Below are 18,153 nucleotides of genomic sequence, written 5' to 3'. Positions count from 1 at the left end.
AAATTGCAAGAATTTCAGAATACCTTTAAGATGTCTTTAAATAGCAACGAGCTATATATATTATACAGAGAAATAAAACAAGAGATTACCAATAATCTTTTCAAAAAGTAATGTCATTTTTAAAAATCAACAGCAGTACTCTAAGATTCTACCAGTAACACAGTGTCAAATGGGACTATAATTGAGTTAATATCTGTAAAGTGTTTGGAACACTGTAAGCCCTAAGTATTAGCTTAGCTAATAAAGTCACAGGACCAAAAGGGAAAAGAGATGGCTGTCAACATCCTCATCTCAATTTTAATGCAAATGTATCTCCCTCATCCCACCAAGAAGCTCAAGCTGGGATCCAGTCCTTTGTCCCTGACACCTCACCTGAATGACAATAGTAAAACAGATCTTATGAACATTAACTGTACCTCATGGACTTGGCACCTTCCTTTACTCCTTGGTAGGAATAAGGCCATTTTCCTCAAAGTAGGAGCCACCCTGGATGTATCCATTTGATTCATTAAATTAAGTTCAAATAATACTTCCATAAGTCACATATTTGCCTATTTGAAATTCACATTATCAACTTAGAATATGGTACCACTTTCCAGGCTCAAGTCTTAAACTCACAGTTTCTACTTCTGTCTCTTGCAATGCTCATGCTTGGAACCCAGCCACCACGCCATAAGGAAGCTCAAGCAGTCAACTGAGAGACCCACAGGGAAAGAAACTGATGCACCCAGTTGACAGGCAACACCAACTTGCACGCCACGGGAGTGAGCTAACACTCCAACTGACACTATGTGAAGCAGAGATAAGCTGTCCCTCCCAAGCTCTGCCAAAATTGCAGATATGAGAGCAAAATAAGTGACTGATGCCATAAGGGGGAAAAAAATCACATTATCTCAGTAAAACACAGAGCCCATGCTCAAGTTCTCATTAACCAGAAGTCAAAAATACAAAAATTTTAAGAGGTGGATGAACGATTCAAAAGAAGGAACCAAAAAAAATGACTGGGCATGATGATTTCTCCTCTCCCTGAAACTTCAGGTCATTCCTTCCCCAACAACTCTCCCATAGTTAATACCTGATACCTCTCTAGTTAACAACCTGCTCAAATACCCCCAAACCAAGACAGCACTCAACTCTTCATCCTATAGTATCATTAGAAACAAAGCACCATGACCTTGGATATAAAAAACAGAATTGTAGTTTCGTTTGTTTTTTGTTTTTTGTTTTTTTGCAATATATTGTTTCTTGCACACCTTTTAAGGATCCTCCAGACTACTTGAGAAATAAGATGTGTATAACACCCAGCAAACAATTCTAAGGGCAATACTATAGCAAGTAAGCAGGCACAGAATGATCTGATAATGGGGTAGATATCTCAATACGGAAGGTATTCGGTGTGAGCAAGACGTGAGAGATGGGGTACGTTATACTTACAGTTACATTTATCCACAGAGATTTATATCCAAGGTTGCAGTAGGTCTTATTTCTATCAGATTTTAAACTCCTTTTGAGCCTGAACCATATCTAATCTTCACATTCACCACTAACAACCACAAACCAGGCCCCACTAAAATAAACTATCAATATACATTTTGCAGGCACTCAAATAGTGCTGGTGGGAAAATTAGGGGAAAAAATGTTTAAATTTCCCATAGGAGAAAAATGTTATCTGTGTGGGGTTCAGAATGAACGTTAGGAAAATGCAAGGCAAAGTTCAGTTAGAATTTTTTCATTCCCAAAGTCAAAATACAAAAGGATATTTGAAAATGTTTTATTTCTTGAATGAGCATTCGTATATATTTTTGCTAACATCTACTTTAGAACGAATGAGGATTTGGATTAATGAATAAGCAAAGGATGGAAATGGAGGCAACCTGAGAAGAGAAAAGGTTTTTGATAACAGAGTAATCACCCTCCCTCATTTCACTCTGATCCTTGAGCAACTCTGAAATCCCAGCAGTCACAGGGTTCTAAATGCTTGGGAATATCCCAAGTTGATCTCATGGACTTCAAAGGTATAAAGCACAAGATTTCAACAGAAACTTCAATCACCATGGCACAAATTTTAAATAGTCACTAAACCCCTTAAATAGCTCATATTTTCATCATTGTTTAAACCAACCATACTGATTTTCAAATAACTTATGAGAAAAGTCTAATAATAATAATAATAGTAACAACAACAACAACAACCAGGCTTTATCTAACTCTAGGCTTCAACTATAGAAACCTATTTTCAAACCACAAAAAATATTAATTTTGGGCAAGAATTTTTTAAATCCGACGAGAAGAGATTCCGAGGTAATAATTGGGGCCCTCTTATTTCCAGGAGCCAGTATCATTGGTGACCTGCCTGCCCTTCTTTGTCCCCACTCGCCCTGGGCTCACAAACTGCTCTCATCACTATTGTTCTCTGGCTTCCCACCAAGTCCTCAAAAAATGATTTACTAAGTTCAGTCAAGTAACCAGATTCTATGAAATAATAAAAGGAAAATGGAGTTCAAGACTGAAATCAATCTGGGTGGAGACATAAAGGGTCTTTTGTTAATAACTGTACAAGAGAACGCAAATGAAGAAAGGCTTCACAAGGAATTCTGACATCTTAATGAAGATTTATGAAGAATTTTTGGCATATAATCCTTAAATGCAAAGGGAAATGGTCACATAAAAATACTATCTTGTGATTTCTTTAGCTTAAAAATAATTTAAAAGACAGTTCCTTCATAATAATCTAATAATTGAACTGTGAAAGCTTGTTTTTTACTGTCCTCTACTCTAATTACACTCCCCAAATCCCATTACACTCCTCCATTTCTTCTTTCTTTAGTTAACTCTGAAGTGGCATAGCTCATCAGCTTGCCCTAAAGTCATGAACTGCCCCACTGATGAAATCATGAGAATGATTAGATTTCTTTATTCCACACAGAAAGTTTTGTATTACACAGTTTTCTTTGTTCATGTTCTTAGTAATGCAGAAAATCAACTGACATTTTCTCCTAATAATGATTGGATTATGAGATAACATCAATGAAAAAAAAATGCTGTCATGGTAAAATGCTTTACTGGTGCTCCGTAAATGTCATACAATAAAACAGCACATGAAGCAACACAGATCAGTAAGAAACACATTTCCCACAGCCCAAGTCAGTGATAGTATTTTGCCATAGGGTGGATTTTATGTTGCATTCATGATACACAGAGAAAATTAGAAAGACTGTGAATTCATAAAATATATTCGACAGGCAAAAATTTTTTAAATTATATAAGAAGAAATAATACTACTAGTAGTAACAATACTATAAAAAGTAGCATATGCCAACTATTTTTGCATTTCATACTATGCAAAGCACTTTTGTTTTTAATTCTCCTAATATTTATTTCATGTTCCAAACCCCAGAAGATAAGTATTATCATCTCCACTTTATGGGTGAAGAAACAGATGATTGAAAGTTAAATAATTTGCCTAAAAACATGCTGCTAGACAATGGCTGAGACCCAGCTCCCTGGGATGGACTGCCTTATCACACAGTTCACAGTGTGCAAGTTTCAGGGACCCTGAGAAGGGAGTTGCCACAGGGCTTTGCAAGGGCACCAGAGTTGGCTTCCATCTCTACTCATCATTCAGAGAAGCTCCTTAGCTAAAGAGAAGCCAATCTCAGGAAATCAATGCTAACAGCCTGGTTTACTCTTAGGGTTCTAGCTCTTAAACTTTTATCTATGATGCAGAAAATTCAGGAAGTGAAGGAAGGAGGTCAAAAAAAACAAACAAAAAAAAAAAACACCCCGACTTCTAGGAGGGCCAGGTGCTCCCTGTGTCACAGTTGCTGCTGTGAGGACTGCCTTAATCCCCAGTCCCCAGCCCAGCTCCATTTTTCTCAGCCCACATGCTGACCAGCTGCTCAGTGCTTCTGTGTGGGGAGCAGGGTAGGGGGGGAAGACGTCAGGCAAGCCCAAGGCTCCTGGCCCTCCCCGTGCTGCCTTCCTGCTGAAGCATTGCTGACTCCCTTCCTCTCACCCTCCGAATCTCCTCATCAGACACATTAGGAGGTCAAAAGGCAGGTGTGAGGACAGGTGGCAGGAGCAACCAGGCACAGAGAAAGGCCCACACAGAAACTGAAGCTAAAAGTTCTGCAGTCTCACCCACAAAGCGAAGAGGGGGAAATGCCAATGAAAGCTTGAGCTGCTGAGGTTCATAGTCACCTTATTCCCTGGGTACAGGGTATTGAAGTTCACAGAAAGGCTTTCGGGCCTGTGCCCTAGAAGAGGGAAGGATTTCCAACTGAAGAATCAAGTGATTCAGACAGAAGGAACAGCATTGTGAAGGTCCAGAGGCTGGGGAGGATATAGAACGTAGGAGGGCCTGTAAGAAGTTCAATATGGCTAGGGCTGGGGGTCATGAGAGCCTTGTAAGCTCAGTTAAGGCATTTGAACTTTATCCTAAAGCCAAAGGAGAAGCGTTAAAGCAGATGACATGATATTGCATCATTTGTCTTTTAAGAAAATCACTGTGGCCACAGCATGGCATTGAATCAGAGGAGAGTAAAGCCATCAACAAGGAGAAAGATCGATTCAAAGACTATTTCAGTAGCACAAGCAAGAAGATAGTAACCTATATTAGAGAGTATGGAGAAGGGAAGTTATAGGGAAAATTCTGGAGGTGGCACTGAGAGGACTTGGAGAAAGAAGGAATGTGACAGGTGAGGAAGAAATGGTGGGGGACATTCCAGCTTGAGCAACATTTAATAGTTCCAAAACAATGGAGGAAAAGCAAATTTAGGAGTGATAAAATAAATTCACTTCGGACATGTTGCCTTTGAGGTGATGTGGGCCACGCAGACAGACGTGTCCAGGGCACTAATGGATATAAGAGTTTGAAATTCAAAAGAGTAATTTAAGCTGGAGGTTTAAATGGGGGATTTGTGTATAGTGACCAAAACCTTTTCTCTGGTTATTGAGATGTGGCCATGCCCTGTAGACACCCTCTAGCCCCAACCACTCCATGAACCACACCTCTCCTGAACCTAACAGCTTGTACTTTATCACTGAGATACTGAAAGAGAAAGATCAGAGAGGTTTACAGACAGAGAGACACTGTCACTGGTTGTATACTTATTATTTCATGCATATGTATTTTCCTTCCTCATTCATCTTTAAGCCGTTTAAAGACAAAGATATGTCTAATATATGACCTGGTTTTTCCAAGGCAGTCTGGGTTCCAAACATCCTGGCCCTATGTATTCTTGTGCCATTAAATTTTCTTTAAAAACTTCTAATGTTCCCTCGAACAGTAATTTAACAAACCTAGTCAGCTAACATTATAATTAAATATATAGGCCATGAATGGTTGAGGCCCACAAAAGACACACAGAACTACGGGATGAGGAAACATCAAGATTTCTCATTAAATTACATGAGTAGAAGCTTATACTGATAATTCTCTCACTGAAATGCCCAGGAGGGAGGCTCTGGGGTAGCACGAACCTGGGCAAGCATCCCAGCTCCACCACAAATGGGGATGTAACCTTGGCCAAGTTACTTCACTTCTCTGTGCCTCATAAGCCTCCTTTGTAAGGGGACCGTGGACAGACATAACCAATGCATCCATTCATACCAAGTGCTGAGGGCAGAATGACAAGGCAATACATTCTCTGCCTTCATCTGGCTTACTGTCAGACAATGACATAAATAATGAATTACAGTAGCTCTGAAGAAATGAAGGATGCTACAGGATATAGCTACAGGGCATGGAAAAAGGGGAGCCTTCTGTCCCCGGGAAGGTCAGAGAACACTTCAGTGAAGAGGGAATGAACCCTCTTTAAGGTTAGACTTGTGGATAACTTAAGTTTCCTTGAGACTTTGACATAGTAATTTTCTAAAAGACCTATCTGACTGGCCTTCCCTAAAGTTTTAAGTTGAAAGTCGATTAAAGTGCTTTTCAAATTAGTTAATATAACTAAAAAGAGTGAGTTCATTCTCTGTCAATGAGGAATCAGAGTTATGTTCAATGATTAACAACTTTAGGAGACTGGGAAAGTCAACAAAGACCTGTGTGACTGTAAAATTTCCTCTAACTCAAAAACATTACTCAAAGATTCGCCAAGAGATAACTGAAACAAAACATTATGATAAACAAGTCGTAAGTAAACAGATAAAACCACCCACCTATTACCTTCACCAAAGACTCCCATTAGAACATAAGCTTTATATTCTAAAAAATAAAATAATTTTAAAAAAGTTTTATAAGGACAGTTTGGTCCTCAATGACAAGGCCAGTGCCTGACATATAGTAAGTGCTCAAGAAATATGTGTTGCATGAATGAATGAGGAACTAGAGTAACAGTGCAAATACTGAGGTCTGATACTTTTAATTTTGATTATTCATATAATTTTATTTTTTAAATATATTTAAAATATACAATTATCCATTATATTGTTTTTGTAGCTAAAAAAATATTTTCTATTTTTCACAATATAGAAAAATTTTCATTTGGAATACGAAAATGTACATTTTTGTGCTCTGACTACCTCACCACACGCCTCCACACACACAGCCACCACTACCACCTACACGGTTAGAGCATATTTGTTTCTTAATAAATATCTAAATAATTTTTAGGAGGTAAATTGGAAGAATCATTGTCCACAAACATGATAAAGAGCCTAAAATATTAAAATCTACAGAAAGCCTTAGAGGTCCTCTAGGCCAGCAGTCCCCAACAGGTTTGGCACCAAGGACCGGTGCTCCTATGAGAACCTAACACCTGATGATCTGAAGTGGAGCTGAAATGGTGATGCTGAGAATACAGATGAAGCTTCATTCGCTTGCCCACTGCTCACCTCCTGCTCATGATCTAGTCTGATCCATCATACACTGGGTGATCTACCAAGTGCCATTCAACTTTGTATTCATGGGGCAAAAGACTCCTACAGAGTCATCCACACTCCAATAGAGATTTTCTTCACAAATGTATGGCAACCAGTCATAATCAGACTAAAAGGTAAATGAAGAGGTACTGAATACTCAATGTGTTCACCACTACACCCTCCCGCCCCTCAAGAAATCATCATGTTGATCCACTAGGTTAGACAGGAGTCAACACATCATGTCCTGTAGCCAAATCCCACTCACCACCTGTTTTTGTACATTCAGCAAGCTAAGAAGGGTTTTCATATTTTCGATAAGTGAAACATATTAAAAGTATAACATTATTTTTTGACCCATGAAAATTCAAATTTCTCTGTCCATAAATAAAACTTTACTGGAACACAGTCACACTTATTTGTGTATTGTCTATGGCTGCTTTCGTGCTAAAATGGCAGAGCTAAATAGTTGCAACAGAGACTCTATGGCCCACAAAGTCTAAAATATTTATCTGACCCTTTAAAGAAAATGTCTGCCGACCCTTGCAGTAGGAGATAGTTAATGTGACTTTGGTAAATTTCACCTTCCAAAAGAGCCAGCCCTGTCCCCGCCAACCAGCTGTAGTCACTCACATGCTATTTCCTCTTCTTTGATTATTGAAACTCCACAGCAAACTATTGTTTTTACCAGTCGCTTAGAAAACAAAGATAAAAGTTTCCACAAAGGAAATAATAACCTTTCTTTTCCAAGGTCCTCATCTGCCCCACTTCCAGTGAAATTAAAAGCAATGTTTCACGCATGAGTTTGCCTGTATTGTTTTCCCCAACTGAATTCAGAGGACTCCAAAGGTTCGCTTTTAGAAGGGCTCAGGCAGAAAAAAAACAAAAAACAAAAACAAATAGCTACATTAGCAAAAATGGATTTACCCTAAGGAACAAAATGAATGTTTGTCATCTGGAACTGAAAGCATTCTTCTCTTATTTTGCGATGCTATCTTCTAATATCAAAACGTGAAAATGGTCCTTCCTTATATACTACACTTCTAAAAACTGAAAATATGTCTATACTTAAATTTTCAACTTACTGTTTTTCCAAATGAAAACAAAATTCTGAATTCATACCTGCTCAGTGTTGCAAAATGATTATTAAGATGTAATGAGGTTTTCTATTTGATTTTATTTCATTATACTTTCCTCTTCCAGTGTACAAAGTCTTGCCTTATAATGCATAAACTAGGAAAATCCCATTCTCTGGGCCTTTGGAAATAATTTTAGGGTATCTACGTTCATTTACATCATGACCCCAGCTGTTATGCTCCTAAAGGTACAAATGGCCACTCTTCTTTTTAATAGCACATTTAAAGAAACCTAATGTTAGTTCAGCATGGTAAACAGTCTGCGACACTGTATAAATAATTATTCGAGTTGTAAATAGTAGTTGCTCAGAGTAGTGGAAGGCTGGCTGAGAAAGAGAGAGGCGTGAGATGGACACAAAGCTCGGAGGGCCTCTCCTCCCACTTCCCAGCAGGGTAAGAGAGGGGACAGGAAGGGTGCCAGAAGGCTGGGAGAGTTTGGCCATCCAGAAGGACACTAAGGCTGCCAACTCCTGAAACCAGCCCCCATTTGGCCACTGTTCACTCTTTTGCCAAACATCAACTAAACATCTTCCTACCTATATAATATCCAGGGGATTACAAAGCAAAAAGGTCTGGACTCTGTTCTTAAGAAAACGACTAACCAGCATGCAGGTAAGGTAAAATGTGCCAACAAAGCCACATACTGGACATGACTTATGCTAGCAGTTGGCTAACTATAGCCTGCAGGCCAAATCCACCTGGCAGCTTGTTTTTGTAGATAAAGTCTTATTAGAATATGGTCATGCCCACTCATTTATGTATGGTCTATGGCCGCTTTGACACTATAGTGGCAAAGCTAAGTAGATGTGGCAGAGACCATGTAGCCCGCAAAGTCGAAATATTTATCTGGCCATTTTCAGAAAAAGTTTGCCAACCCCTGAATATGCCAGGGAGACCACATCCAGCTGGGGTAATCAGAGGAAACCACTTGAAAGAGCTGGCATTTGATCTGGGCCATGAAGAATATGCAGAGTTTTAAAAGGCAGAAATGGAAAGAGAATATTGTGAGGGACACAATAGCCAAGATGAGAAAAGTATGAGAAATGAACAGACTGAATTTGAATGGGGTATAGAATATGAGAAGGGGAATTGTAGCAAAGTGGCCAACAGCACTTATCTAGACCACACAATTTAATCATTAATGACACAGTTAACTGGCAACGTCGTTCCCCTTTCCTCTAGCTTCCTTGACATTTACAGCAAACCTCACTGGGACCTAGCAAAAGCCAAGGTGCTCTTCAAAAAAAATGTTTGCTCACTGATTGATTACTATATTCAATCATAAATTTTCATGTGAGTTTAATTTCAAAAGCACTTACATTAATGCCTAGAATTGCGTCTAATTCTCGATCGTGGTAGTCATTACTGCTTCCATTTGGCAAAGGAGGAAAACTCAGAGACTGACTGACCTCATATCCCATATGGAGTCAGAGGCCAGGAGACCCTAGATTCTCAGCTCCATTCCATGACTTACTTTAGGGAGACACTCATATTGAAGGGACTGACTGCTACATGGGCCATATTAGAGATGAGAAATTTTGATAAACAAACACCAAATAATCAAACAGAAATGCTTTTTTGGGTCACATCCTCACCAAAACTGAACTGTGGCCTGATAGCTGTATTAGTTAATGCTTGGTGCTACTCAAAATCCAGACCAAAGACCAAGAGTTTGAGGTAAGTTCATTCTATGCTTCAAATAGTTCTGGTCAATGTTGTTTTGTTACAACAGGCTCATGTGAATTAATTTGAATCTGTTAACAGATGAAAACAAAACTCAACTTATCAATACATACCTCAGCACTTGGATCATCTTTATTCTGCACTGGAAAACTTTGGATCCTTAAGGGAAGGGCATCATATGTAATTAATTCTCCTGTCTCTCTGTATTGGCCAAGTACACAATAAATAGGGTTTGAATGAGTCCCTTAGAAACCCCAGTTCGCTGCCAATTGAGTAATATCTTCTTTTCAGGGAAGTGCCATAAAAGAGATTCTAATACCTTGGGTCACTAAGGATTTCCTATGCAAGAGGATATGAAGTTGCAGCACTGAATTTCTCCAGCAGGATATTCGGTGTGATGAATAAATTGGCATGGAAAACATGAGTTACTCTCACCATTTGTTATTCCAGAGGTCAGAGTTTTCACAATCACCAAGTGTATATAAATGGTTTCTTTAACCATGGAAGCTGTCTCCTTTCAACTCCTTCTCCAAGCCTCTCCACTCACGTCTCACCTCCACTGACTTCTCAGAACATCTCTTCCTGCACAATTTTTAATGTTTTGTTCCTTTAACTGCTTACTTTACATAAGCCTGTCTAAAGGCATCTATAACCAAATTATTTCCATTATAGTTAACTGTAGAACAGACAATGGTTCCAAAGCAAATCTGAAAATCATTTTGAAATATGTAGTAGCTCTTCTCCCAAAGTAGAGGCTGGGAGGCTGGCAGCGGAGCGGAGATGCTTTATGATGCTTTCAGGATCAGAGGAGGGAAGACACCTACTCTCAGTGTTGCCTATTCCAGTCATTCTGCTAATGTCCTGTCTCCCAGCATCTACTACCTCCTTCCTTGCCTTTCCCAACACCCATCTCAGAAGGCAGAACAGGAAATGTCAAGGCAGGGGACAGAACAGAATCAAATAAGAAACCTAAACACAGGTTTGGGGACTGGCCTAGGAAGTATGGTCAAATGTCCTCTCACCGAGCCTAATGAGATTATATCATAAAGATGAGCATCACTCCCCACCAGTAATGAGGAAACAGAGGTGAGAGCCAGGGACCAAGTGTAGGGTTAAAGAAAAGCAGCAATACTAAGGATAAAAACTTGGAAGTTAAGAAAGAGTGTCTGCCTTCCCTTGACATATTTACCTCAACATAGCCAAACTCTACTCCTTGCGTGCCTTCTTTTATTTTGGTAACTTACATTTTTTATTACTTTTTTAACAATCAAATAATCTAGACTCATGGTGAAAAAAATGTAAAACACAGATAAACAAAAATAAGAGAGAAATATAGCTGGATGGAAAAGAAAGAAAAGAGAAAAATCCGTAATATCCCCACCCAGAGAGTCCATTGCTAACATTTCAGTACTGCCTGCCAAACTCGTTCTTACTTACATGTCCTTTGAGGGGTTCTTTCTTGAACTGCTTTCAAATATTGTATTTTATTTTTATTCCATCTGGAAAAATCAGTTCTGAGAGCTATCACCAACATATGTCTCAAAGGCTACAGCACTGATGAGTATGGGTTTATTCCACCTAGGAAAACATAAATGCATGATTCTATATCTTTTCTAAAAATTAATATGGCCATTTTTACCAGGGAGTCTTTTACAAACAACATGAAAATCTTTCAAAAGGAGACATCAGAGTTACAACTTAGATGATGGTATGGGGGCATTAATTATACTATTCTACTTGTCTTGGGGTACATTTTAAATCTTCCACTACAAAAAATGCATTGCACCTAAATGCTGATTTATGTTCAGACCAATATGTGAAGTACTCACTAAATGGAGTAAACAATATTTTGTACCACTCTTGAATAAAATTTTACAAACGTCTTCTGATATAATGCAGAAAATACCTAAAATTCAGCTATAAAACTGTGTTCAAAATATTGGTTTCTACCATTTTTAAAAGGGTTTCTTTGACTCACTGATTTCTCAGATTCTTAAAAACTATGTGTAAAATTATATACTATCTGGAAGTTGCTTTAAAATAACTTATCTAGCAGTTGATCGTTTCAAACTTTACATTTTTAAAAGAGAAAGCAGATCCATGAACAAAAATGGCAGGATGCTGACAGCTATTGAAGTGGTTGATGATGGTTACATGAGAATTTGTTTTCTGCTTTAATGTATAATATATGAACATTTCCACAGTGCAAAGTTTTTGTTTGTTCAGTTGTTTTTAATGCCTACAGCACCTGGTCCTCCTAGATGGTCTCCCATTCAATTACTAAGCAGGCATGACCCTGCTTAGCTTCCGAGATCAGATGGGATTGGGCATGTTCAGGGTAGCATGGCTGTAGATGCAAAGTTTTTTTAATCACTGTGAATATATTTTTCCTATCATGAATAAATCTTTCATACCCAGTGTAAAGATTATTAAGCTTTACTAGAGTAGCTTCTATGTGACCAGCACTGTTCCTAACACTTTATACTCATCTATTCCTCACAACATGCCTACTCAGTTGGTGTTATTGGTCCTGACTCGATATCTGAGGAAACTGAGATTCAAAGAAACTTGGCCAAGAACTCAAGGCAAGTGAGACAGGGGAGGGAGACCAAGCACACCATGGAGGTGTCTGCTACATGTATTGTTTGGTCTCTTTATAAATATTATTGTACGTGAGCATGTCAGTTTCATTGTCACTTGCAGTATTTTAGTGCATCCTGTTTTTCTAGAAAAATGAATCAGCCTCTCTCTGTTTATCCAAGATAACCAAAAAAAAAAAAAAAAGAGAGAGAGAGGCCCGAGAACAATATTGGTCTGATGGAGGCCATCCTGACTGTAAAAGGAAATGTCCCTGAGTCAATATCCTCAGTGAGAGACATCCCCTCCTAAAACAAACGAGGAATATTCCAATGAGGTTCGAATGAGCATAAACATCCACACCACTCAGTGGACGCTAGTCTGTACTCACCAACTGGAATTCTGACTGCCTGTGTAGCCTTTTCCTGTCTCATCTCAGATTCATCCCATAAACTCTATTTCCTCAAATGGCTCCAGCTTTAAAGCTTCCATAAGGTCTCATGTTTCCCCTTAACTGAGATGCCCTTTCCCTACCTCTCTTTTTTCTGCTTATCACAACACTATCTTACCTCTAAAACCCAGCTCAGGGAGCACCCTCCCCTGGCTGGAACTATATGCTTCTTCCTCCGTAGTTTCATAATGAAATGGCTGTTGTCTCCTTTAATAAATTTCCTCCATTCGCCAAGTATTATAATAAACCATTTTCAGACTTCTCTCTAAAACTCAATATTGATTGTTTAGGACAAAAGCTATGTATTGATTCCTTATTACATCCCATTGTCCCAGTACACAGAAGCTCAACGTGGAAAAAGAAGAAAGGAGGGCGGGAGGATATGTTGCTTTATATGTACAGGCCAGAGATGAATAGGCTCATCTCTGTAAGGGAGTTAGGCCCTAAAGTCACCAAGTAAAGGCAAAGCTGATGTAGGAAGGCTGCTTCTGAAAACTGAACTGAACATTAAATTTTCTGTGCCATTTTTAGGGATTCTATTGCTTAATAAAACTGGTATACCCAGTTTTCCTCCAAGCTTTAAGACAGACAGCTGAAAAGATACTGGCTTGCACTTAGGCACCAAATTGTGATCATGCTATCGAGGGTCTCCTGGAAATCAAGATGAGCAGAAGGAAAAACAGACTCACATCTCGTTTCACACTCACTCCAGGGCATACCCTCCTAGAGCCTACGTAAAGCATGATTCATCCATCTTCACTTTCTCCCTGCCCCTCTCTTTCTCTCCAGGCTCACATAGTTGACGTGGGTGCACCACATGAGCATACAATGCAGCTTCACTGTGTTTCTTCAAGTACATGACTACTAGAGTCATGGGTTTCCATGGATTAACCAATTTCATTATTTCTAGTTGGCTCATTCCAACAAAGAACTTATTGGAGCCCTTTAGAATTCCATAAATCATATCAATATGATTCATGAACTCTAAAAACCTCTCCCATGGATACGAAAATAAAATGAAGAATATTTCACCACGTGGGCAAAAGAAAATAGCTGTTATTATAGCACATGCTCATAGAAAAACCTTGAAGGATGTACACCGCAGTGGACAAAGGGTAACTTATGGGATATTTTTCCCCTTATTTCATGAAGAACTACGATTACTTTTGAAAATTTTTAAGTTACTTTTTAAAGGCTGCTATAAGTTCTTAGGGATGGACTAAAACAAGAGATTACAAAGATAAAGCCTGTACCTTCTGTAGGCTCATTCTCGTGGACACTAAAGAATGGTATGTGAGGTTTCCCGAGCCAACAGGCTGCCTGCCCACGCTGGCCACAAGCCTGGGGCTACAAAGTCATGTAGCCAACAGATATGTCCAGGCATGCCAGTAGGGTTGGCAGACACCGAGGCGCTGGTACCAAGCTTGGAGTGGGTGGCCCAACATCTCTGCACATCCGTCTATGCCAGTCAGTGCCAGAGGCCCCATACATATTTATCTTTAATCCTCACAATGACGCCCAAGGCAGGCAAGAGGCTAGGTAACTTACCCAGGTCACACGGCTAGAAATGGCAGAGCTAGAGTTTGAAACCAGATAAATCAGCTCCAGAAAGTACTCTGAACCAATGGAATATGAAGATGTAGTCCTCATACACCTGGAGCTTACAGACCAATGGAGAAAAAAGCGAGGGATATATAATGTCCAGTGAGAAGATAACAGTGAAAAGTAAGGAAAAGGGATTTGGGAATGTAGACCAGGAAACCTTACACAGGGCAGAGGTGAAATTTGAACCTACTTCTGTCTGGACCTAAAGTCTTTCTACTTTGCACTATATTAGGCTGCCTCTCCAAGTAGCAGGAGTCTGGAAAGGCAGAAGAAGTACCAGTTGAAAGGATAGTGACCTGACAAGTGCAAACCTATCCCCTCTGCTAATCCCACCCCCCACCCAGTACCGTCTGGGCTCCAGAAAGAGGCCATGCAGGAGTCAATGCCAACCTTAAATCCACTGCCATCTCTGTGATACCCAGAGACATTTAGGCTGCTGGCCAAGCAAGGAAAAACAAAATAAACCTTCACTTCTGTCATGACCTGAAACTACTGGGAGATGGACAGAAATAAGGACAAGGAGGAATAGCCCTGCTATGTTTTCAGGAAGAGATGAAATTCACCAACAGTCACATCTCTCTGAGGCTGGTGTAGATTAGAGCAGGGACTCTCCTGAAGGCAATCCTATGGGGCCTCTGCAACTTTTCAAAGAATGAAAAATAACACTATGCCCCTCAAAACTTCACACTAATTGACAGGCGTTCCTATGAAGTAGTGTTTGCCAGAAGTTTTATTAAAAAGAAAATCAGGTATACAGCACTAGTTGATGATTTCTTCAATCCCCACACTCTCTTTATTGGAGTACAACAAGGGTACTTTTGTTCAAGCCTATTACTTTAGGCTTCAACTGCAAAGGAAGGCCCAAGGTTTACCTTTGTTGCCTGAAGATGGGATTGCCCAACAATATCACCTGCTTGGGTTGCTGGTCAATCCTAAAATCAGGCTGAACCTGCAGATCATATTACACCAATGGTCTGGTTCTCTCAAAATCTCAGAAAGTTGATATCTAAATTTTGTTTTCCAAATTGGCGGTCCTTTGGAAGCATCTAGAAGTCCTCCATCCTTCCTTTAGCTGCCAGATTAGAGAGTTGGCTCCATTTAACATATATACACTCTGATTTTTTAAAATTTGTTTTGGCCCTGGGCTTCATCACTTACCTAAGTACTTTACATAAACTGGCTCTCTTAATCCTGGAAATAGTCTTATGGGTGCTTTCATTATCATCTCTATTTAGAGATGAAGAAACTGAGACAGAGAGAAATTAAGTGATGTGCCCGGGGTCACACTGTTCCTGAGCGGCGAGATCAAGAATCGAACCCAAACATTCTGGCTCTGGAGCCTGTATTCACAACCACCTCCTCTAACCACTTCCTCTAATGAGGGTTTAGGGTAAATTCGTTCCTTTATGTTTTAAATAAGGTACTCATAAATGGAAGTATAGCTTGTGAAACATAAACAGAGGCACAAAGGTCACGTGTAAACATTCTAACCTCAGTGGTATGAGTCCCAAGGCTGTAACTGGTTCTTCTTTGAATCTGTTTGGTCAGCCCTAAAATTTAAGCAACAGACTTCACCTTCCAAGATGATAGCAAGTCGAACCACAGAGCTCAGCTGGACTGGCAAGTCTAGATGATGGAAAGTATTCAGGGATGGGCTGCCTTCAAATTCAGTTCCAAGTACCTTAAGGAAGACCCTTTCGGGAGTTGGATCTCATGCAACTACATACCATGATTCATTCCCCCCCTTCTCTCAAACACACACACAGACATACAGACATACACACATACACACGCATGCACGCACACACACACACCTACCTTTGTGAAAGATTTCTTTTGAACAACATAGAGTAACTTATCTACCTACTCCACATGACAGAAGATGTTTCCATAGGAGCTAAAACAAACATCTAAATCATTTTTATCTAGATTCTATCTATCATCACGTCAAGATCCAGCTCAAATCCCATCTGTCTAATTCCACTAACAACATTTCCATTGCAAAAACTTACAACTATGTCTGCCCCACATCTAGGAATAAACTCTCCAGACTGCGGAGACCACACACATCACCCTTTACATAAGAATCTCAAGCTTTTCATTGTAGTGCCTTCCAACTACTCTATTCACTAGCTCAGAATGACACAAGTAGAGAGAGTGCAAACTACCAGAAACCTGGAGCATCATAAAAGAATCCACATCATCCTCAGCAGGAAAATTCTGTACTTTTGCTGAATGAATCACAGATCCTTGAAATAAACTTGCTGCCATTCTTACTTCATGGTCCTGAAAATGTCAGAGAATGACATGTTTTTCTACCTTGGCTTTTGCCTTGCTTGAACTGTTTTGAGGTATACTAAATATGTCATTTTAAAGGGGAAAAAAAAAAACCAGGGACTGAAGAGCTTCTGCACCTCTTATGAAGAAAGAGTTCTTGTTTTCAAGCTTTTCAAGCTTCTTAAATTTGCTCCTTCGGTGTCTACTTTTAAAAATTCCAGGCGGTAATTCTAATCACAGAAGTCTTTGTGAAATTATATTTCTGTGGGTTTTTTTTATATTTTAACACAAGTAATGTTATTGGAAGGAAGGAGAAAACCACAGTGCCCAAACAGAAGTGACTAATGCTGGTAGCAAGTGCTCGGAGAAACAGGCCCCACAGAGAAAGAGACCACTGCACCACAGCAGCCTGTTGTACAATACTGTGGCCAAGACTATTTGGGGACTAGCAACCAGGCTTTCCAGCTCCCTTGATGTGTTAACCAAAGTAACCAGGTGCAATTCCTTTCACTAGCAAATTTTGCTAAAGATGGTAGAAAACACACACAAACAAGGAACAACAAGTAAGGAGGAAAGGAAGAAATTCAAATAAACACTTAACTCAGTAGGAGACAGAAGTCACACTGTATGGACTATGCTCAATTATGTTACAGATCTATTTTTGAAGAGCTACATATGTTCTGCTGTCTGATGTTATGCATTTCAGGTGTTCACAAAAAGTTTGACATGGAAGATAGACTAATGACCTAATATTAAACTCTTTGAATCCTCTATTATCATTTTGACATGTTGGCACAGTTTTCAAAATTAGTATGTGGTTTTTCTTTGATGTTATAAGATTTTTGCTCTTGGCCCCAAAACGTCAAAATGTCTTAAGCAATCATTTAGCTTTCCTTATCTTTATTCTCTCAACTCCCACTCACTCATCTTTATGTAAAAAGTATTTTAGTAGAAATCATGAATCCATATGCCTCACCTTCCACCTGCAAAAATAATAACCTTCCCTACTACTCACCGCCCACCCCCCACTTTATGTCATGAGTGGAGCAACTACTCTCATGAATATAAAACTGTTCATCTCAAAAATAGCAAGGGGTTTGTTTTAGTCTCATCTTATGAGATGTTTCCCTGATGATGATGTTTTAGTTATAACCAGGTTGATTAAAGAAAATTTAGGACATTTTTGTTTTCCCAAATGCTAGTATCTTTTCAACCATGTCTGTAGTTATTTGAATAACAGACTTACTTTTCAAAAACCGTGAAAATACAATATTCGATTTCTTAGGGACATTATACACCAATAATAATATAAAATATAAATAATATATAATCATCATCATCATCATCATCATCATCATCATCATCATCATCTTTTGGTAATAACTACCAAATTCTGTTTTCCCACATAGTAAAAGAAGATAAAGATTAATGTACTTGAGTCAATAACCAACTAAAAAGATTCTAAGTTGATCAGCATTCTTTCCTCACTATCCCCAATACAATCTATGGCAATAATAGCTTTGGATCTACTAATTGCATTTCTAAGAATTGATTCTAATGAAG

The 18,153-nt window shown here is 39.1% G+C and overlaps 1 protein-coding gene and 1 pseudogene across 1 annotated transcript in view; both read right to left on the bottom strand.

Annotated features, from left to right (window-relative positions):
• WWTR1 (WW domain containing transcription regulator 1) overlaps positions 1 to 18,153 on the bottom strand; it is a 117,264-nt gene that overhangs the window by 70,649 nt on the left and 28,462 nt on the right. The gene's annotated exons all lie outside the window — the stretch shown is intronic.
• LOC118602723 lies at positions 11,917 to 12,035 on the bottom strand (annotated as a pseudogene).

Source organism: Rousettus aegyptiacus, unplaced genomic scaffold, assembly GCF_014176215.1.
Source record: "Rousettus aegyptiacus isolate mRouAeg1 unplaced genomic scaffold, mRouAeg1.p scaffold_m13_p_4, whole genome shotgun sequence".
Taxonomy (NCBI): domain Eukaryota; kingdom Metazoa; phylum Chordata; class Mammalia; order Chiroptera; family Pteropodidae; genus Rousettus; species Rousettus aegyptiacus.
This window is presented reverse-complemented; position numbering and strand designations above follow the sequence as displayed.